The 23927-nt window shown below is 40.9% G+C and overlaps 1 long non-coding RNA gene across 1 annotated transcript; it reads right to left on the bottom strand.

The window, feature by feature from the left end:
- Window positions 1-22675: 22675 nt before the first annotated feature.
- LOC118559606 lies at window positions 22676-23635 on the bottom strand. The gene is made up of 4 exons (XR_004928938.1): window positions 23287-23635; window positions 23065-23115; window positions 22951-22976; window positions 22676-22849 (listed from the first exon to the last, which is right to left on the bottom strand). It is a non-coding gene; the product is annotated as an uncharacterized LOC118559606 (long non-coding RNA).
- Between the last annotated feature and the right edge of the window lie 292 nt (window positions 23636-23927).

The following is a 23927-nucleotide window of genomic DNA, read 5'->3' as shown; positions in this document are numbered from 1 at the left end:
CAACAGGCGATAACAGACCAGATGCTAGACAACTGAACACATCTGGATCAAACATGGTGCAGCCGTAGAGAAAAGCAGGAAACCAGGAAATACAAGGAAACGCCTCTGAAGGAGCAACTGGATCCACAACCAGGAGAAAAAGGAGAGAAAAACTCCAAATGGCCGTATTCTAAAGGACTCTGATTGGTGGCCTGCTGTGATGTCATCAGAGGCTGGTTGGAAAAGAACTAAATAGCAACCATGACATGTTGTTCTGCAGGAGACAAACTGTCTCTAGAGAGATTTTACAGAAAGGTGCGGCTGCTGCTGCAAAGAATCAGAGATCAACTGAGAACAAAGTTTGATTTTCAGCTTTTATTCAGCAGCTAAATCACAATCTGCAGACTTCAGAGTTTTCAAAGCACTTTTCCTGATTCAGCTCAATTCTTCATCTAGAACAGGATGTGAGTCTCTGACGTCAGCATTAGCTAAGATCATGAGGAAGAAGCAGCAGAGAACCGGTACCGGTTCTACTGAACAACTGGAGCTGCTACATGTGGAGAATGCAAAGTTCCATTTAGTAAAACATCTTTTGGTAAAATGTTTTTTTCTGTCAAAGGAACCAACCTGTGGGATGGTCTTCCCACAAATCTGAGTCTGACTAGACGTTCCACTCAGAAAGCAAACGATGCTAAAGGCGCTTTTACATCATTATTCAGTTTTTGTCTGAAGAAAAGAGACAAAGGAAGGAAACTGAGCGTTTGTTGGTGCTGATAAGCAGGAAATCAGAGCCTGACCGGCACCACGGTTACATGAAGCAGCAGCTTGGTTCTGAAGGAGAACCAGACTGAGTTCTGTTCCTGGTTCTGTTCACAGTCCACAGAGAGAAAACCAGAACAAGTTCACACTCACCCTGATCCAGAGTCTTCTCTCTGTTCTGTTCTGCTGCTAAATGGAGTCAGAACCTGTTTCTCCTGATCTGATACCTGACTGTAACTGACTCACCTGAGGCTCCGCCCCCTGTCCAGGTGAGTTTACCTGACTTTAAACACCTTTCCTCTCAGTTCTTCTCTCTGTTCTGTTCTGCTGCTAAATGGAGTCAGAACCTGTTTCTCCTGATCTGATACCTGACTGTAACTGACACACCTGAGGCTCCGCCCCCTGTCCAGGTGAGTTTACCTGACTTTAAACACCTTTCCTCTCAGTTCTTCTCTCTGTTCTGTTCTGCAGCTAAATGGAGTCAGAACCTGTTTCTCCTGATCTGATACCTGACTGTAACTGACTCACCTGAGGCTCCGCCCCCTGTCCAGGTGAGTTTACCTGACTTTAAACACCTTTCCTCTCAGTTCTTCTCTCTGTTCTGTTCTGCTGCTAAATGGAGTCAGAACCTGTTTCTCCTGATCTGATACCTGACTGTGACCGACTCACTTGAGGCTCCGCCCCCTGTCCAGGTGAGTTTACCTGACTTTAAACACCTTTCCTTTCATGCCTTTACATGCCTGCATCATTCCTTTCAGTTCTTCTCTTTTTATCAGCAGTGAACTGAGCTGTAAAACTCTGAGGTCAGGTTGTAACTTGTCTGTTTTTCAGGTTTCTTCTCTGTCTTCAGCTCATTTCCAGTCAACATTTTATTGCATTCAGTAGTTTTGTTCTCTGGAAACATTTTATAGGGTCCTCACCCTTATAGAGTGGTGGTAAGGGACTTTCTGAGAGACAAAAAAAAAGACCCCCCCCCCCCCCCCAAAAGCAAAAAGCCTAGCTGCTCCACTGGAGGCTGGTTAATTAGTTTCAGCAGCCTGATGGGTTAAAGGTGCAGCTCTAGTAATGTCATTTACTGAGGATCAATAAATAGAAAAATAATGAATAATCCTGAATAACAAGTGGAAACATCTACAAAGAATATATATACATGTACATGTACGTTTTACAGCTGAATTTCTCCAACTACCGGACTGCTTTAACTTAAAACAACTTGTTGATGTCCCCACACACACTAGGGGGCATACCCTGGACCTGGTCATTACAAACTCTGCCCCTCTCACCAACCTGCAGGTGCATGACCTAGGTATATCTGATCACAAAGCCATTTCTATGGATCTGCCATCCCCATCCAGTTTTTCAAAACCTAAGCGGAATATCTGCTTCAGAAATCTTAAAAACATAAACCAAGAACTCTCGGCAGCAGACTTTTAACATCTTTCCAATCAATCAATCAATCAATCAATCAATCAATCAATCAATCAATCAATCAATCAATCAATTTTATTAGTCAACTGCAATTTGCATTACAATCGAAATTTCAGTTCCAGTACAACCGTCCATCACATACACTTAACAAACATTTTGGGGGAACGATTGACTGAGGCCTTGCGTTGCCAGGAACACACCCAGTCGGCCGCTGCTACATGAGCGCTAGCCGTGAGGTGCGTTCCCCAAACTGCCCCAGACCCCGCTTTACACGGGGTCCCTAGGCGCTGCCTTGAGATCTGTTGAAAAAAGATTTACACTGGGCGAGTGGAGGAAAAGAAAAAAAGACAGGTGCTGCACAATTTGTGTGTCCACACAAAATGTGAAGCATCCGACAAAAAAAACTCATTTGCACAAAAAGCACAATCAATGACGAGACACATATATGCAGAAGGTAAACATTTGAGTTCTGGTCGGGTAAAGTCATCTGTATTTGTGAGCATATGTGTGTCTGGGTGCATGTTGTGTGGAAATCTGTATGTAAGGCCGTCCTCCGGCAGGCAAGTGTCCTTGGTGGAAAGTCTTATCACTCTGCCGCTCCGGCTTGACTCCTCCACAGATGTCCGCAGGAATGTGGGGTAGCAGGGAATTTGTGCGATGTCGCCATAACAACCAGGGAGGACTTGATAGCGGGGAGTCCGATTTGAAAAAACAGAATTTGTTATGAGAACAAGCTGACACCAACTTTTCTGTCAGCCTTAGAGTCTTTTCGCCGCTGGCTCCAGGATCCAATATTCCAATAATCCAATCGATGGGCTAGTAACGTTCACACTTCCAGGTTTTATCCAATCTCACCTCTGTACCACAACCGCGGTCAGCTTATCAAGCCGTCCGTTCTGTTCATTCAACGACCTCGTGATCGCGCCGACTGCCGCTGGCAGTCTCATCAGGGCCATATTTACCACCAGCAGCTTTTGAAGGTGTTGATACATTAAATATCCTCCAAGGCCAAAAATGAGGAATCCAAGTATCGTAAATCTGAATAAGTAGACATCTCCGACATCCTCAACAGAAAGAATTGAGAGGCACACCATGAACCATTTCTGCCACGGGTCCAAGATGTATCCTGCAAAAAAAGTTCCGTCGGGACAGGCACGCTCCCCGGTCCTTTGCTTTCCAGTTGGAAAAATTTGATCAATAGCGTTGGGAGACCAGCTGACGAGATCCATAATTGCCTTAGAGCTTTCGGTTGCTATGAAGAAATGGCACAAAAGACACAGACGAAGCAAATAGCAGGAAAATGGGGGCAGGGTAAAAGCAGATAAGGAGCTCTGGAGAGCTGAAGAAAACCGACCGACCTCGAGGAGAGACAGAACAGAACACTTTCCATCAGCCGATGAAGCAGTGGACTACTACAACAGCCATCTGAGCAGCCTCCTGGACCTTCATGCCCTGGTTAAAACAAGAACAGTCACCTTCACCCGCTCAGCACCCTGGTTCACAGATGGGCTTCGTAAAATGTAGGCAGCAGGGCGGGTCCTTGAGCGCCGCTTCAGGGCCTTTGGCCTCGCTGTCCACAGACAGATTTACCGGGAGCACAAACAAAAATATGCACAGTCCCTCAAAGAGGCAAGATCACAGTTTTACTCTGATGCCATCAGAAATAACCCAGGGAATTCCAAGCAGCTTTTTTCCACTATAAACCACCTTCTCAAACCACAATCCCCCACTTACTGCCACTACAGAAGAGCAGTGCAATAAATGTATGGATTTCTTCACATCAAAAACTGCCCTTATTTGCTCTGCTCTCTCCGGTCCTCCCACCCAAACTGTTCCCCCAACTCATACCATCTCCAATCCCCTAAACTACTTTCCTGAGGTTTCATCAGAAGAGGTGCAGAACATCATCAGGAAGATGAAATCCTCCACCTGTCCCCTGGACCCTCTCCCAACATCGCTGGTAAAATCCCATATCACTGCCCTTAGTCCCCTGATCACTGCTGTTATAAATAATTATAACAGTCTGGTCATGTTCCCTCTGTCTTAAAAAATGCCATTATCACACCATTGCTTAAAAAACCCACTCTTCATCCGGAAGTCCTATCCAACTATAGGCCCATCTCAAATCTCCCTTTCATATCAAAGGTACTTGAGAAAGCAGTTGCCATTTATCTTCAGGACCACCTCCAACATAATAACCTCTTTGAAAAATTCCAGTCAGGTTTCCGCTCTGCCCACAGCACTGAGACAGCCCTAGTCAGAGTCACAAACGACCTCCTCATGTCATCCGATGCTGGCTCTTCATCCCTTCTCATCCTTCTTGACCTTTCTGCTGCATTTGAAACTGTTGACCATGGCATTCTCTTAAACCGGCTCCACCTCACTACTAGACTACATGACACTGCTCTCAGTTGGTTCAGATCATATCTCACAAACCGGACAGAATACATCTCCCTAGGCCACTCCAAATCACATCCAGTTACATGTTGTGTCCCCCAGGGGTCAGTCCTTGGCCCCATCCTCTTCATCCTTTACCTCACTCCCCTTGGCCAAATCATCAGCTGCCACAATATTTCATTCCACTGCTATGCTGATGACATACAACTCTATGTTAAGGTCACAGCTGACACCTCACCCTCGCAGTCATCCCCATCAAAACTCACCACCTGTCTGGAGGAGTTAAAGGTATGGATGGAGCAAAACTTTCTTCAACTAAATAGCTCAAAAACCGAAGCCATCCTGGTTGGAATTCCTCATCAAACCAAATCATTATCCATAACCAGCATCACCTGTTCTGGCACTAACTCCCTCTTTCATCAACAGTTAGAAATCTTGATGTAAAAATGGACTCCCAACTCACTTTTGAAGCCCATATAAATCACCTATGGAAGACCTCTTTCTATCACCTCCGAAATATTTCCAAACTCCGTCCCATTCTCTCCCTCCCAGACGCAGAAAAGCTGGTTCATGCCTTTGTCTCCTCCAGACTGGACTATTGCAACTCACTTCTCATTGGGATCCCTAGAAAAAGTCTGCAGAGGCTTCAGTACGTTCAAAACTCTGCAGCTAGGATCCTGATGAGAGTGCGGAAACATGAGCACATTACCCCCATCCTCCACTCACTACACTGGCTTCCCATCTCCACCAGGATTGAGTACAAGGTTTCCCTCCTCATACATCAATGCGTTCATGGACATGCCCCCGCCTACCTCAAAGAACTTCTCAACCCACAGAACACAACCCGCTCCCTTTGCTCCACTCACTCAAACCTCCTCCACATTCCCAGAACCAGACTCAGGACAATGGGAGATGGGGCATTTTGTGCTGCTGCCCCGCATCTGTGGAATGCCCTCCCTGACACCATGAGGGCACCTCAGTCCACTGAGTGTTTTAAAAAAGGCCTTAAAACATTTCTTTTTAGCAAAGCTTTTGGTCCCCTTTAGATGTTTTATTTTTAACACTTTTATTTTTTTTAATTTATGTTTTTTATTTATTTATTTATATATATATATATATATATATTTCCCTGTAGCACTTGGAGATCGTTTGATAGAAAGTGCAGTATAAATTAAATGTATTATTATTATTATTATTATTATTATTATTATTATTATTATTATTATTATTATGTACATCTCCTTGTGTTTGATTGCTACACGGAGCACTTCTCACCAGGCTGGTGGTAAAAATAGAGAAAAAGAGAAATTAATCTGCAGCAATAAGCTTTAAAGTGCTTGTATCTGCTCTGTGATCCAGGGACCAATTGACTTTTCTAAACTCCTCTATTCACCTTCCAGAGCTGTGCCCTGGGCAGAGCTGCTGTCCTTCTCCTTTTTGTTCTCTCCTTCTTTTTCCTCCATTCTCTGTTGGTCCTTTTACAAAATCCAACAGCTTTCCTCCCAGAAGGCAAAGCCAGTAAGATGCTGACAGGTGAGAGCGCATTAATATCAGATAGATAAAGTAGTAAAATGACTGGAGAGGAAACAGAAGCAGATCTAAATAATGATGAGGATGAAATAAGGAGCCTTCAAACATTTTGATGCTGCGTGACGATTAATTAGAAAGAAGCAGACTTTGTGTCTGAGCCTCCATCTTTAATCCTCATATCTGGAGCTTTGGATCAGAATCAGAAGGAGAAGTTAAGCCGCCCTGATCCAGGTTCTTCTCTTTGCTCTGATCTAAAGTGACTGCAGTCTGAACCTGACTAGACCTGCTTCTCCTGATCTCATCACACCTGACTCCTCTGAGGCTCCGCCCCTTCTCACAGGACAGGTGAGTCTACCTGTGTGGAACAAGGTTTAGATTCCTTTCTGCTCATCTCTGCATTGACAGCAAACTGGCCCTAAATGGCTGCCCAGTGCTGCAGTCAGTAGCTCTGTTAGCTAGCAGCAAGAAGATCCTGGGTTCAACACCTGCTTTACCTGGAAGAACCCAGGTAAAGCAGGTGTTCTCTCTGGGTACTCTGGCTTCCTGCCACAGTCCAGAAACATGATTGTTAGGTTAAATGGTGACTCTAAGTTACCCTTAGGTGTGTGAGGAGGAGACGGGATCAGAGTGTCTGATTACAGGGACATAATTGACTGCTTTGATTTTCTGCAAGCAGCTCTATAATAGATCAAAGCATATGGCTGTAATAAAAATAAGAATAATGGGCGTGATTGGGTGCCACAGTGGTTAGCACACACAACCCATGTACAGAGGCCTTAGTCCTCTAGGCGTTTGATGCAGGCTGGACTCTGACCTGTGGTCCTTTGCTGCATGTCTCTGCCCTCTCTGGTAGCCCCTTTGCTGTCAGCCCACTGTCTGAGAAACCAGCCACTAGTGCCGTAAAAACCTCAATAATAATATATCCATCCTTAGATATGTGGCAACCTGAGGGGGGATTTTCTTTTACTTTGAAACACGCATGTTAAAGTTTACAATACGGGAAACCAACAGCGCCACCTGGGATAACTCCAGGAAAATGGTAATAAGGGCCCAGGTAAGTTCTGCTGGAAATGAGACACGATATAGAAAAGTCTACAAAACTTTATTAAACTTCAATAGGTTTAATTCAACAATAACCTGGACTTGAATGTTTAAACAGTGAAAATTGAGTATAATTTTTTATTTGAAATGAAACCGAGGCTTAGCAATGGGGGAAAGTGGTGAGGAGAAAAGGGAGCACCCTGGACACTACAGAAACACAGCAAACACAAGCAAAGGCTGCTCCAACACAACACAACACAAAACACCAGGGCCACCAGGGCTCACCACTGCCACCACAGTAGCCTCAGTCCCTAAATGACAGACAAAACTACATCAATATGAGTAAAACAGTGATACAATGCCACTACAATATTGCACTGCATCCCATAAATGGTGCCACCAATGAAAGTTCAGCTAAGTCTTTAAAACATGTCTTTATAGGCAAAACAGCAGCGAGTGTCAATCCACGTTGAATGCTGATCAGAGGCTGGTCAGGTGGCTGTAACTGGTAAATTCCCAGCATGCCAGGTAAACAAGTCCACAATTCCTCCTCACAGTGTAGCTTCCTGCCAGCAAACAACAGGACAGATGGCTCCAGAGGTCTGAGGAGCAACAAAGAAGCCCAGCACAGTTTGACAAACAAAGACAAGCAGCTGAGTTCAACAGCAGCAGCCTTGTGGAGACCTGCTGATATACAGCAGCCAAGATTGGCCTTAAAGTGGCAGCGTACCATTTGTGCTGCTACATAGAGATACATAGATTATTATTATTTATTCATTATATATTTCTAGAACAAGGTAGATTTGGTCAGCTGGCATGAACCTGAGTCTCTGTGTTTATGTCACACGTAACTCTACTAGCTCCAAAATGCTTTTACACAAACCAGCAGGAAATAATGATATTATTATACTATTTAAACCTTATTGAACAGTTCTCCACATCCATAATGTAGCAGTGGGATGTTATTACACTAGATTGTCCAGTGAGAAGCTATTCCGCTAGGAAACTATATGAGCACCGGATGCTTTTATTTTGAAAAGACGACAGATCCATTGACAAACAGCGGGTAACTTCCTGTTTCTAAATGATTATTTCTATTGAAATTTAAGGTGTTGCGAATGAAAATGTGAATAATGATCTTTGCTGGTGAAGCTATTGAGTTGATGGATTGTTGTTGTGAGTGTTAGTTCAGAGTTTAAAAAGACAAATTAACGGATCATAGCATTATAGTCTGTGAAGGGTTTCCCACGCTCTCCATCGCTCTTTCTGTTGGCATTCCGTGGGAGAAGCTATGAAGTTTGGTTTTCTGTCTTCAATAAGTGGATTTGAAGCATAATAAGTGACAGTTTGATGATTGTTGTTGTAAACTAATGTGCTGTGGAGCATTTAAAGCTTGTTAAAGAGTGCTAGAAGTGTGTTAGCAGTTGTTTAGCTGCTCTTATGCTAGCTGAAAGATTGCTAATGAAAAGGCTCCATCCATGTTTAGCTGGACTCTAATCTTTCTTTCTTTCTACGCTGAGCTAAAACATTCAGTCCTGCTTCTACGGCCATCATTTTCTCCCTGAAATCATCTGCAAGTGTTCAGCAAATGTTGCCACAGTCAGCTTGACTTTCTCCCAGCTTGGAGTCCCAGAAAAGATTGATTTCATGGGTGATTTCTGGCAATCTTCTGCTGATGTTTGTGCTGAAAGCCAAAGTGGAAGAAGATCCCAGTCAGAGCTGCAGGTCCAGTAAAGTTCTGCTCAGCAGACTGGTCAGCAGCTCAGCTCAGTCTGCTGAGGATCTGGAGATGTTGAGGCTCTCAGCAGCTTTAGGTGAGTCTGATTCCAGGAGATCTCCTCTCCAAAGTGTCTCCAAGTGTCCTGTCCTCCTGAGATGTTTCAGAGCAGCATCCTAACAGCACAGCTGAGGAAACGTGTTGCTTGGAGATGTTCAGCAAGGAAGCAGAGCCTGTGTGGAGGTGACTGCTGCTGCTGCTCTCACTTCTTCTTCTTCTTCTTCTTCATCCACCTTGATGCTGCCAAGCCTCCTGTGGAGCTTGTGGCCCAGAAAGCAAAGCAACATGTTGGTTTTGCTGAATCTCCTCCAGCTGCAGCAGTTTTCCACCTTAAAGCTGCTTCAGGCCAGATGTGAGGGAAAGAGGAGCTGAAGAGTTCAGCAGATGTTAAAGCTTCATGTCTCCCAGCTCAGCTTCAGGCTGCTCTTCATGTGTCCCTGCAGGTGGCGCTGCTGCTCTCCCTCTGTGGGCCATGCAGCAGCAGCAGCGCCACCTGCTGTCCACAGCAACTAAGTGCAGCCAGCAATCCTTCCTGTCTGCATCTGCCTCTTCAGTTTGGCTTTAAAGCATCATGTGTGTTGCTGCTCTGCTGGAATCAGACAGGAATCATGGTGGAACGTTCACATCTCTGCAGGAAGCAACTAAAAGATCATCTGAACTGAACGCAGGCAGAAAAAGATGGAAAAGCTGCAAAGATTCAGCAACTTGGCCATCAGCATTTCCCTGCTGGCACCTAGCTGACCTTTGACCTCCCAGAGCCCAGCATGACTGTGACTATTTAAAGGAGCAAATCAATCATGTGTTGCTCAGATAGAAAAGTTCCAAAAGTTTGTGTGCTGCCAGCCTGCAGAGCAAAAGTCTTCAATCCCTCCTGATTGTGTTTAGTCTGAGAGAGAGAGCCAAGGCTGAGGAGCACAGAGAGCCAAGGCTAGGCAGAAAGGAAAGCTGCAGAAAGGCTTCAGTCGGGGAGTGGCTCTGGAAGGCTGCCTCTAGTCAGCCACATCTAGAAGAGAACATTTCTCTGTCTGCTTAGAGCACATTGAACATCTTCCACACACTGCTGCTCTTCTCCCTGCAAGGATCCAAGAAATGCTGAGTCATCAAGACCAGCCATCTCCTCCTCCTCCTCCTTCTAAATTCACAATAGTCCTTGATTTGCATCAACATGTGCATAAAGTCCCGTCTTGACCTTCAAACGTCCTTCATCCTCTGAGCTGGGAGCAAGCAGAGCTAAGCTTGTGAAAAAAACATAAGAGTATACCTGCTGTCACTTTTTAATTGACGGGTGATTAATGACCCTAATCATTTCCGGTCCCCCTTCGATTTCCGGTCTCCCCTTTGATTTCCGGCCCCCCTCCCCATTTCCGGTCCCCCTTGACTTCCGGTCCCCTCCCCCACTCCAGGAATCCATACCCCTCCCCCATTTCCGGTCCCCTCCCCCACTTCTGGAATCCGTATCCCTCCCCCATTTCCGGTCCCTCCCCCACTCTAGGAATTCGAAACTGACACAGAACAAATAGGATCTTCTCACCAACATGACAATCAAAGACGGGGGGTTACCGCGCAACTCCGAGACAGGCTCAAGATAAAACAACTCCGGTTATTTTTCTGCTTAACGCATGGCGTGACAAGATGATAGCAGACCGGATCTCAACGCTGTTCTGCAACTTTTGCGACTGGAGAGACGTTTTGAGGATCAAGAAAGTGGTAGCTTTTTAGACCCGCCCTCCTCACAACACCCGATAACGCCCCCCTTCAACGTTAACCACACCCCTTCTCAGTATAAAAAAACAACCGGGCAGACCGATCGGGACCTCCATGCAACTTCACTGACCAGACTTTTAGCATCTGAAACCATGAACAACTACGCGGTTGAAAGAACTACTCCAACATCACCGCAGCATGGCTCCCCGGACAGCGACAAATTCTTTCCGGGCCCGCACCACCCTCCTTCACCCTCGCCAACCCCTGAATCATCTCACGAAAGCGACAGCGACAGCGAGAGTCTCCTCACATCGCTGCAGAGGCGTATCGACGACTGGGCTAATGCCCCCGGAGGCGTGCATGTACGGCCCGAGTACTTTGTTTTACGGGATGAGAATTCCACGCTTCCAACCACACTTCCAGCCAGGCTTCCAGCCATGCCGTCTCTGTCAGAGACCCAGGAGGAAGATTCACAAGTGCTGAATCTTCCACCCTCCCCGGACCCTTCTCAGTCTGAGTACTCACAGCTCCAGGACTCGCAACTTCCCTCCGGCCAAGGAGAACCAACCTTCCCGGACCCTTCTCAACCCGAGGATACGCGGCTTCCATCCGGGGAACCAGACGCTGACACCGGCGTTGTTGAATACGACGGGTGGATTCGCTACGGCTTCATCAAAGATGTGAAAACTGTGGTGTATCATCTTTTGAGCACCGCCATCGAAAAGTACATGCATGATAAGTGGAACAGATGTAGCACGGGCCGTCCTAGTTTGAGTGACCCTGAACGTTGGGAGCATTTTGAGGACGGGTTCTTTGAAAGAAATTACCATCGTATAATGCCTGTGCTTTGTAACGAGCGTTTTACCGATGCCATTCAACAGTTTCTAGCCGCTCGCAACATCCATCAAGACAACGACACAGTCAACGCGGTTGCACAGGCCTATCTGTATGAATTGACGCTGGTCAAGCAGGTGTATGACCCCCTCAATGTTGCATTTGCTCACGCAGTTGAAGAAAGCTCCGAATATAGAGATCAGCTTCTAGCCGCCTTTGATTACTGGCGAGGGTCTTGAAACCAATGCATAAATGTTTTCTCACATCTTTCTTTAATATATATTATATGAGTCTTTTCTACAATTAGCTTGTGATATATGAAAATGGGGTTGTTTACAATGAGTTTGTGATATATTAAAGTAGTATTTCCTACAATTAGCTTGTGATATATGAAATGATTGTTGTTTACAATGAGTTTGTGATATAATAAACAAATGTAATTTCTTTCCTCACTCCTTATGTTAATAAAAAATATATAAAACCCTACCATTCTTTCTACACTTTTCTTTCAACTAGAAAAAAAAATCTGTTACAGCCATAGCGTGGGAAGTAAAATGGCACCACTCGTCATTCTTGTAAATGTAACAGTGTTTTGAAACTCCAAATGGCTAGGAGCACCATGTATTTGTTATATGTTAAGCAGCAAACTTGCAGGCTGTACCCTGTCTTTCTGAGTTACCACCCTTAGATTGGTGGTGTCTAAACTTTTTCACCCCACCAGTCAAAACGATCAAGTGGAAATTACTCACGGGCTGGTGAACAAGAAAACTAAGTTGTACGTAATCTGTGTCCATCTACCTCTAGTTTTGAGTTTCAAGCTAAATTTGTGCCATTCTTGAATTGAGGTAGAAGAGAAATTCTTTTTAAATGGCCCCTGGAAATAGTTTAGGCACTCCTGCTTTGGCCCGTTGCCTACTAGGCAATTCCGTGGAGGCGTTGTGTACAACTAAGATAACATCCGCAGGTATTATAATCACAACACATGTCCTCAGCCGCGCTTCTCCCCTTGTGCCTGTTCTCCGTCTCACTCAGTGGAGTTACAAAAGAGAAGCCGGCATGCACCTATGTAAAACCCAGTAAAATACATTAATAACAGCTTTTATCTGCAGCTCATTTTTCCATTGTCTGCCTAGAGAGCTTATCTCTAAAAATTCAAAAAATCCCTGAGCCTATCGTTCCACTTCCCGCGTTATTCTACAAAGAGCAGAATAACTTAAGGGAATATTGTTTTGCACAACATGATATCTAGTGAAAACTTCAGTTTTAAAAGAAGAAATAACTTAATATAAGCAGGTCTGGAAATCAGTTAAGAGCCTGGTGCAAAGTCTTAAAAGCAGCATCTCTACAAGTATGACAGCTATCCTGTCCCACAAGCACATAAGGGTATCAGATATTAATTGAAGCACAACTTCTCTTTTACCAGAGATATTAAAAGTGGGGTGGAGAACATGACAGGACATCTGTGTTTTTAATGTTGATTTCAGAAGTCTTCCTGTTGCAAAACATTACCGTTGTTAATTATGAATATAGGCTAAATATATTTTCCTTTCATTACTTGAAGTCTGAAAACATTACATATCTTTTTTTTTCTAATACCGACTACTTTTTATGCAAATATGATAATTGTGTTAGTAGTTTATAAGATAAAACCAATCAAGCAAATATTTCTAAGTAGTGTATAAACATGTTGAAGAAGTTTTGCAATGGTATATTTCTTTTCTAAAATGAAAATTGGTAGAAACTGTCATGGTTTAGTTTTTTTGGTCCGGCATTTTTCCTGTTTTTTTTTTTTTAGTTCCTCCTCTCACTCAGCTCACCCTCCAGGTTCGTGCGGGTAATTATATTTCTGATTCATTTTTAGTTGAAAACGGCACCCCTCAGGGAAGTTAGTCCAGTACTATTTTCTATTATGATAAACCTGACATAGGAAAATCACTTTTTGCAGATGACGGGGCAATTTGGAAAAGAGGAAGGAATATGTTGTAAAGAAAGTTCAGGATGCTATTGATTGTAGTGGAAGATTGGTCTTTGAAATGGGGATTTAAGTTGTCTGTTGAGAAATCTCAATGTTTTTCACAAGAAAGAAAGTCAAATTTGTCTGAAATTGTATAAACAACGATTAGAAAGGGTAAACATTTTTAAAGTCTTGGGGTTTGATAGTTTGCTTACGTGGAAACTATTCAATACTAAGAAAGTATTGAATATTATGAGGTGTTTAACAGGAAGTGTGTGGGGAGCTGATCGTATAGTGTTGAAAAATGTATATATTGCATTAGTTAGATCAGTTCTAGATTACGGTTGTATTGTTTTTGATTCGGTTCATCTTTAAAAAGGTTGGACATAAGGGTTAGGGTTAGTAAAAACAAGGTTGGAGAAATGCCATTAGGTCTTAGAAGGAAACAGTTGAGGGCAAATTATTGGGCTCATTTACAAAGTCAAAAAGAAACACATGTAACAATAAAAATACTAATTGAAAGTTGGGAAAGTAGTAAAATTAAAATGGAGGTATTTAGTAAGGGAATTATTCAGATCATTGAGGAGGTAGGAATCAATAATTGGGCCGTTAGTCTACCTTAATGCCGGCTATACCATCAACTAGCGTTGATCTTTCTTTATTAAAAAAGATTAGTTCAAGCAATAACGTGTTAAGTATACAAGCTTATGTGAACACTTTGATACATGAGAGATATGGGTATTATGTACATGTATTCACGGATGGGTAAAAAAATCCAGAGAATGGGAAAAACAAGCTGTGCTTTTGACATTCCTGAATTAAAAAGTTAAGTTGTTTAAAACTGATTATTTGTCGGTTTATGCAGCATATTACTGGGATCAGCATTCTAGAAACTGTGGAACATGTGCTGTTTGAGTGTATTAAATACTCAAATCAAAGAATGGATCTAAGAAATGGAGCAAGAAGGAATCAAACAACTGAACATTACAAATATCTTCTCAAATAAATCCTGAAAGATGGTGCTTAAGATCATGTCATCTTATCTACAACAAACTGGACTAAACCTAAGGATTTAAGGAAAAGTAACTAAAGATCAAGTAGGCGGTGATAATGCACTATTTGATGGCAAGACACCAGTAAAAAAAGAAGAAGAAGTTCACCCTCCACTCCCTCAGCAATCTGTCACACCGGTTGGGCACTAATTAGTCAGAACTCCAAGTAAAAGTATAGGTACCTCTCCAAAATATGACTTTGGTAAAAGTTCAAGTCACTGACTGAAATGTTACTTGAGTAAAAGTATCTGAAATGTCTTGTACTTACGTATGAAAATTACTGTAAAAATAGATGTATGTAATGTAATAAAAAGTATAAGTAAAACAAAGCCAAATTCACTTGAAATAATATAAACAGCCAAGTGCAAGAGAAATTTAGACCAAGTTTAGACAGAAAACACAACCTTTCTTCAAGTAAGGTCAGTGCTATATACTTTAAAATTGTACGCAACCAAGTGCAGGTAAAATTTAGACCAGGGGGTGTATACTAAGAACATGGTTAATTGATAAACCAGGTCCAGCCAACCTACAGGAAGTGGTAAACTTGCTAATAGATACACCTGCAGGTTATCATTGAGTTAAGAAAACTCTCTGCTATTAGATGCTTTACCTATACCACAAAGTTAATTTAACCTGCTTTCTTCTTCTTCTTCTTCTTTTCTATTATGGCGGGTCGCAATCAACTTTAAGGTGCATACCGCCACCTACTGTACACGAGTGTGTAGCAACTGTATTCTACATCAGTCATATTCTATTTTTTAATTTTGTGTTATGAAGAAAAATAAATAACGCTTTTCTTATCATACAAATATCCATTATATTTCCATCATTTCCCAATATTCCTTTCAAACTCCATTCTTGATCTGTCTTTCCAACTATTCTTCTCAATTTCTCCCTTTCACGTTCATATGTTTTACAGTTCAATAGTATATGTTCTACATTTTCTTTCTCTCCACATTTTTCGCATTTATCATTATTTTTCTTCCCTATTAAATATAAAGTATCATTTAAATATGTGTGCCCTACTCTCAATCTACTCATTATTATTTCTTCCCTTCTATTTCTCTCCTTAACATTTCTACTAAATATTGACTTCTGTATTTTATATAATTTCCTTTCTTTCTTATCATCATTCCATCTTTTTTGCCATATTTCCATTTCTTTATTCTTAATAATTGATTTCCCTTCCCCTTTGCCAATAGGTATTTTAATCGTTATTGCCTGATCTAAAGCCCTTTTTGCTAATTTATCTGCCCTTTCATTGCCTTTTACACCTTGATGTGCTGGTACCCAACAGAACCAAACATCAATGCCACCTCTGTATAATCTAAATAAGCTATGTTGAATTTCTAGTACTAGATCTTTCCTATTGTTTCCATCTCCTTGAATACTTTCTATGACTGCTCTGGAATCTGTGCAAATTACTACTCTGTCTGGTCGCACCTCCTCTACCCACTGCAAACTGATGATAACTGCCACCATTTCTGCCGTAAATACAGATAGTTGATCAGATAGTCTTTTAGATATGTCAATTTTAAACTCAGATATATAAATTCCTATTCCCACACATCCTTTTGAATTCTTAGAACCATCTGAATATATTTTAACATAATTATAATATGAGTTTCTTAAGTATATATCGGTTTTTACCCCTATTTCTTTTAAATACCAATCGTTTTTCATTTTAAGTAGTTTTATGTCTACATTTACTGCCGGAAATATCCATGGAGGGCTAACGTTAATTGGATTAAATTGAGCTATTTCTTTATCTTCTAATTCATATATTTTAATCCATTTGTTTATGATCCATCCAAATCCATTACTATGGAACTTTGAATATTCCCAACAGCTTCTTATCCTGTTGTTGGTGATGAACAAGCCCAGGCAAGTCCCGACTTTGTCGCAGTCAATCAGTAGGTGGGGTCAAAACACTTGCGAGTTTGCCTGTGATTCCGAACGGGAATCACTGGCGAGTCTCTCTTAAACCAAACATTGAAAGTGTATTGGAGTAAAAGTATGCAATGAAGTTCAGAAATATAGTGAAGTAAAAGTTATCAAAAAATGTATACCCGAGAAAAGTATAAAGTTCTCCAAAATATACTTAAGTAAAGTAGTGAAGTATTTTTACTTTTTACTTACTTCACAGTATTGTTACTATACAACACTGCTGGTTTGTTCCCTGTTTTAGCCGCTGGATTTTCCTGCCGCCTCTGTTAGCTGCTGGGTTTCTTGCCTTCACCCGTGCCTCAAGTTTTGCTCACTGCTTCATTGCCTGGATCTCCTGCTGCCCCTGTACTACAGCAACCCTGCATCTCATCTACATTTCTCTTCTCTTTCTGATTTCCTCATCCACCAATCATCTCTCTTTTTGTGTGTACATTCATCCAAAGATAAATTTATAACAGAAACAAGTTTGGCTTTAGTACGGTGAAAATATTTTAATTTTATGTTGTCAGTGCCTAACGGATAAAATAACGAGTAAGGTGGGACAAGAGAAGGTGAAAAAATATCCCTGCCATTTTTAACACCAGAAGTAATCATATATTAGTCATCGATATTCTTTTTTTTTGAAAACTAAACTCCGTCGCTTTAACAAAAGCATTTCTAAGATTTACCACAGCATAATTTGTTGTTTTAATCTTACTGCTGACTGGATTTTTCCTTTTTATGCAATGTAACTACAAATACATGCACTACAAAGGGGGGTTGTGGCCTAGTGGTTAGAGCAGCGCGCTTGCAGTCAGCGAAGGATGCAAGTACTCGGTTCAATTCCCACTGCCTGCACTCTGGGTCCCTGAGCAAGACCCTTAACCCCAGATTGCTCCCCGGGCGCCGCACATGGCAGGCCACTGCTCCCCAAGGGTAATGGGTTAAAAGCAGAGAACAAATTTCATTGTAATGTATGTTTCAATGACAATAAAGATGATCTTACTATTATTTACAAATACGCACAGTTTGCTAGGTTAACAAATGACTGTTAAACCACAATGTTGTTGTTTGTTTACCTGGGCATAGCCACCTATGGAGCTGGTCTGCCACTACCATCTCTGGCATAGAAAGTTCAGTTTGTCTGCGTTCTTTCTGTGTCTCTGCTCTGTCTTCTCTAACCCCCAGTCAGTCGAGGCAGATGGCTGTTTACGCTGAGCCTGGTTCTGCTGGAGGTTTTTCTTCCTGTTAAAGGGGAGTTTTCCTCTCCACTGTAGCAAAATCTTAAATCCCTTTGAGATGCTATTGCATCACATTAAATAGAACATTCATGCTCGAAAACCTGCCAATGTGGCTGAATTAAACAATTCTGCCAAGAAAAGCTGGCCATAATTATTACAAAATGATGTAAAAAACTCATTGCCCGTTATCACAAACGCTTAATGGCAGGCAACGGAGGAACAACCCTTTGTCAGGTTCAGAAGGCAATTTCTTTTTCACATAGGCTCAAGCTGGTAGCTATGTATAGCTTTTTTTAAATAAGTGAAATCATCATCTCAAGAAGGCAGACTGTCACGCATTTGAGTTTATCCTACGTTAACTAAGACCAACAAGTACATCACAAAGGTTTAAAGTTAAATAAAAGAAACTTGACAGTTATGAGCAGTAGTCTATGCTGTATCTTTATATATCCCTCAATACATGAAGTCATTTCACAACAGCATTTTGTATTTACTCTGGTTATCATTGTCTAATATTCAACTTTGTTTAACAACAGACAGTTAAGTGTGGAAAAAAAGAAAAGAAAGGGGGGTTATCGGGGCAAATATTTTTCACAGGACTGACTCTAAAAGTCTGTTAGAATATAAAAAGTGCGACAGCCAACTCCGGTATACTTCAACCAACAATATCTGAAGACGTTTCTACTGTTTAGGCTGCTAAGAATGTACTTCTGGTAACTCTGAACCCTGAGACTTCACAGAGTACAACAATGTATGTACCAGCGTTTATAGGGTAAAATTCAATTAGGTTTAGATAACAACATCAGACGCTTCTTTAACCCCAACTGAAGTAGAATAATTTAGTTACTTGGAAAAACCAAGAACACCAAACATGCTTCACACTTTGAGAAGTAGACAATGTTGTGATAGTATAGCCTGGAGCATGAATACTTTTACTGAATAAATGAACAGACGGACTGGGACTGCACTATTCACACATCTTGTTAGTTTCTGAAAGAAAAAAAAACTACCAAAGAGTTTATCCTCATTATGCATCATTATACGTTTTTGTGATCGATTTGAAACTTTAAAGACAATTTTGTATCAGTTTTGTTGATTTTTCTTACCAGGAAAAACTTATGAATGTAAAAATATACATATTTTGAGACTGAGTAGAATTAGACTTTCTCCTGAAGCTCCCTTTTTCATTTAGACAAAAAAAAATGAAGGAAAACAATGGTGAGGGCCAAAGATGGCACCTAGAATATGGATGGACACAGAAATGGTTTTAAATTCTTTCTGGAGACTATTGTTATGTTGTGGCTAAAAGTTTACAACACTACTCTCTCAATATGGAGAGGCTCTCTATAACATTCAGAGTCTGCTTATGTGAATTAATTACAATCGACTAAAAGATCATGTATGAGGTCTGACATTAATGCTGGACGAGAAGTCCTGGCTCACATTCTCTGCTCCATTTAATCTGTGCCCTCCAGAGGTCAGAACCGACCATGAAGACAATTCGTCCCACCAAAACCTGCTCTGGCTTTGCTTTGTGCACTGGTGTGCCGTCCTTTTGAAACAGGAAGGTGTCATTCCTAAATTGGTCCCACAAAGTTTGGAGCATGAAATTATCCAAAGATTTCTTGGTTTGCTGCAGCATTATGAGTTCCTTAAAGGAGCAATTAGCGATTTCTTGCCAGAAGGACGAAGCTGCCTCCTCTGCTCTGCCCCACATGATAATTGGAGGTACTAGTAGACTGTATATAAAACATTAAAATTTTTATATCCAGATGGTCATGCAGTTGTTCAGTAAAGGAAATAATGGCGTTAAAGCAAACATAACTTATTCTTCAGACCACCCAAGAAAAGGAGGTGGTGTAGCTTTATTTGTTAGATCCTGCCTTAAAGTCTAGATTCTTGTTTCTAAATCTCTTCCTAAGCAGTTTGAACTTTCAGCTTTGAAGATTGACTTGTGTGGCGGATAGCTTTTAGCTGTTGTTTCTTGTTACAGAACTCATTCAGCCATTGTTGACAGTTTCTCCTAATTTTCCTAATGTTTGTCTGATTAAAATGTTCAAGAACTCATCCTGGCATGTGATTTTAATTGAGACTGTTTACTGTTTCCCTGTTAGAGGGTTTGAGGACACACCATCTTGCTTTTAATGTTTCCCAAATTATTGACGGTGCTACTAAACCTAAATCCAAATATCCTGACAAATAATTTCCATCTTTTCATCCTCAATGCAATATTTGTAAATGATCTAAGTGGTCATTGTCCAGTTGGTGCAGTTAGAAACACTAAAATCCTCCATTTTGAGCATGTTCTTGTCTAAAAAAGAACTATGAAGCATTTTAGAAAACAGGCTTTTCTTCAAGGTATATTTCATTACAATTGGAAGTGCATTTATCTGCTTGATGACATACATTTTTCCTGGGACTATTTGTTTGATATTTTTAACTATTGTATTGACAAATGTGCTCTGTTTCATCAGCTGAGAGTTAAGGGTTGAGTCATTTCCTGGTTCAACACTGAATTAGCAGGTCTCCTGGAAAGGAGAAATCAGCTCCTGGAAGTCACAAAGGAAAAATAATTCTGAAGTTGATGGGTTACATTTCCATCAATTAAAAAATCTGCTGGCTGCTACCTTAACAAAAGTAAAACAACATTATTGTGAAATGCGTAAATAACCTAAAGAAATTATACCAAGCTGTTTAGACTCTCATTGCTCATTCCCCTGTCATTAACTAAATAATATAATTTACTTCAGTGCAAGGTAGCATCCTGTCTCGGTGACCTAGATTACTGTGATGTTTCTTATAATGCACCTGCCACCTCTCTGCATTAGACTATCATGGAGAATTACGGTTCATACCAACATCTCTCACACCTCACTGTACTTTATTCCTTTAAATTTTAACCGGCCATCATCATCAACCCATAAACTCATGCATTGGTACATTTTCATTTTTAAAGCTGTCTGTTCCTGTGTTGTTTATCCCGTTATGTCATTTAATCCAGCAAAAGACTTAGTTCCCAGGACTTTATCACTTTTAGTGCTCCATTAGTACAAACAGGACTTGGAAAAGAGGCATTTTCTTACTCTGTCCCATCAACTTGGAGCGTTCTACAACAGGATATGAAAATATCCATGTTGATTCCTCCGGGAGAATTTAAGCTTATATTCAGAAATATAAAAGAAATCTTGCCATGAAACTTGCTGTTGTTTTTAGGTTATATTTTGTCTTATTTAATATGTGTTTGTTTCTTATTGTGTTTGTAAATATGTTTTTGTTTTGTTTTACCAAAACCGGTCTCCTGTAAATTATATCTTCCCAGATAGCAAAAGATGTCAATTCAATGTGGAATTAGGGTCAAAAAGATTAACTTTTGGTTAAGGTCGACGATTGATGGTGGATCAACCAATCATCCAGTTCTAGCCAATGTTGAAAAGATGTCATTGAATGTTGTTTTGAAGACAAATTTTAATGATCGAAAAGCCAACGTCGCTGTGTGTATGCTGTGTGTTGCACCCCTTCCTCCCCCTGAGAGCATTTTGTCATTGAGCCAGGGTTTGTCACATTTTAAATTAAATAACATATGTTGAGGACAGTGAGTTGTAATTTTTTTTCTGTACATTTTACTTGTCTGGAAATGTTTGTGCAAAATGTGAAATCATGTCAAAGAGCAAACAAAACATTTACAAACGAAAAATACCTTAAACACGCTCCAATTATTTAAAGATTTGCATTACCAGAATGAACGGCGAGTTGATCCAAGCCCACACCACAATGTGGAAAATGTGTATGGAATCACAGAATTAGACGTGTAAAAATGGAATATGGTAAAACTTTTTAGATTTTGCCCGTGAAATACAAAAACATTTACAGAGGAAGGGCAGAAAGCCTGTCCGAGCTTACTCAAAGCTGCATGCTGCTGCATGCTGCAGTAACACTAGTATCTAATGTGGCATTTTAGTAGTTTGTGCCTTTTAGTTGGACAGAGCACTAAAACCTTAGGTTTGAAAAACAAGGTGTACTAAACTTTACAAACTGTGTTTCAAAGACAAATCCAACTGTAAAAGCTTTTGAAACTGCACCAGTTTTATCTTTGTGTTGTTTTAGAATTTATGGACGTATCGATAAGACCCAACTTGTGTTCAGCCAAGTTCCGGGATTAACTCAAAAATGTTGTAAAAATTCAGAAATAATATTTGATTCTGTTAAAAAAGAAAACTGTGTTTTAGTATGTGAAGTGTTATATGAATCAACAGTGAGGTAAAATGAGAAGCCCCTGATATCTGCAGCAGATAACTAAGTTCAACTTCATGGACGTTTGACATAATCAACATCTTGTATTATGTCTTTTAAATTGTGACATTTACAGCAGACCTTGTTAAAACATTTAGTTTTTTGATGATGATAGCTTGTGTTACGTTTTCATATTTAATGCAGTTTCTTCATTAAACTCCACAACTGTTTTTCAGCCATTCCTCATAAATTACTTTCTTCCATATAACCTTTAGTTCTTTTTTTAACCCATGTGAGGCAGAACTGAAAAGTGCTTTACAAATAAAGTTTATTTAGCTGATACTGCAGGCCGGTGACTAACTTGTAATAACAGAAATCCACTTTAAAAAGAGCCACCCTTTTAATGTATAGTTTATTGAGAAATAGGATATTTGTGCAAATTTGAATGAAGAACAAGAAACAGCAGTAAGCACCAAAAAGTTCAATCATTTTTCATTTTTACAATGGTTAATTTTATACTGAGCCTTGAAATTATCTAAAAAGGGGAGACAAACATTTCACACATAAATGTCTTTGTCCTTTTCACAATGTGCTGAATAGGATACTTTTCCTTATTGCACATCTCCTTGTAGCCTTCTGTCTGGGTTAGACCGCTTGCTGTTTTTTGGGGGCAAAAACACAAGAATAAAATCCTTGTTTTAAAAAAACAATACTCCAATAAACACTAGTAAATATTTTACCGTAAATTGGGTTGTAGAGGAGGCAGTATTCATGGGAAGGGTTCCATTCTTGGATTTTGTGGTAGAAATAGCCTTTGAAAACAAACAGTATGCACATTTAAAAATGTTGTAAAACGTTTCAATGTAGAAAAGCAAACCAATCTTAATTTTGCAAAAAGGATTTTGCAGCCGCGAAAGAAAAAGATGATTTCTGTAACTTTTCCCCGACTGAGGGAGATGTGCTTCACTTCAAGTTCTTCTGAGGACTCCTTCGTTATCTAAGGAACCAAGGAACCCCACAGAGAGAACACACAAACCATTTATTTTTCCATAAGCTATCCATTACAAGGATAATATTGCTAGCTCAGTCTTTCCTCACCTTATAGAACGTTCCCATTTAAAAACCTAAAACAATAAAAATAAAATGGTTAAAACAACGTATTAGTATCTTTAAATACTTTAGATACTTTATCTTTATGAAGGTAAATCCTACCGTAGTTGAACGGTGTTAAAAGTACATTTTCTTGCTCCACACCTGTGAGGTCTGAAAAATAATTAAACATATATTGTAATACAGCCAAAAAGCGTAAGGGGGGATTCCCCAAGTGACATTACTACGGTATCACATGATCAGTCGCGTCATAGGGGGGGATTCCCCCCCGTATATTCAACGTATAACTTAAAACATCGTTAGAATATATTCATTAGAACTTACCAAAGAAGCGTATGCCATGTTGTGGGTTGGAGCTTGCGTTCTGACCCTCGGGATGGATCTGAGCGTTAGTGAGGAGCGAAGCTGAAGAGGTTTCTGGCATGATCTCGAGTGATGACTACCTTGCACCGAATGAGCATCTTTATACATTTCTGGTACTGAGAGGATGCATTTACCGAGAGAGTCGTGACTTCCAGCGGTATACTAAGTTTTACCGAGGCCCGGATACCCCGACCTGCGCGGAGCAGTGTCTTATTCAGATAAGTTGAAACGCTTTCCTGTTCTGCTAACTAACAATGGCCTGGTGTGTGGCGCACTGAGCGGCGATGGTCAGTGGCTTATTGAGATAACAGGGAGGTTTCCTGCTCGGCTCCCTAGCTGACCAGGAAGTGTAGTGTCCATCCACTGATCTGCGCTGAGCAGACACTCTGTTGATTAAGATAACAGAGAGGCTCGGTGTTTTTGTTTATTAACTAACAATGAAAGGATGTCATGCTCGTTGAAAGGAAGGTTTTGCTGTTGTGTGAAAATGATAAGATAACGCTCTGCACAAATTTGCTGACTGCAAGTCAGCAAAGATTGATATTGTCCCCCTTCCTGCAGTGCCACACATGTGTTTTGACACAACTCCTCCCCTCCTCTAC

The sequence above is a fragment of the Fundulus heteroclitus genome, unplaced genomic scaffold (genome assembly GCF_011125445.2).
Source record: "Fundulus heteroclitus isolate FHET01 unplaced genomic scaffold, MU-UCD_Fhet_4.1 scaffold_325, whole genome shotgun sequence".
NCBI classification, from domain to species: Eukaryota; Metazoa; Chordata; class Actinopteri; order Cyprinodontiformes; family Fundulidae; genus Fundulus; species Fundulus heteroclitus.
Note: the sequence above shows the minus strand (reverse complement) of the source record. Positions and strands in the feature narration are given on the sequence as shown.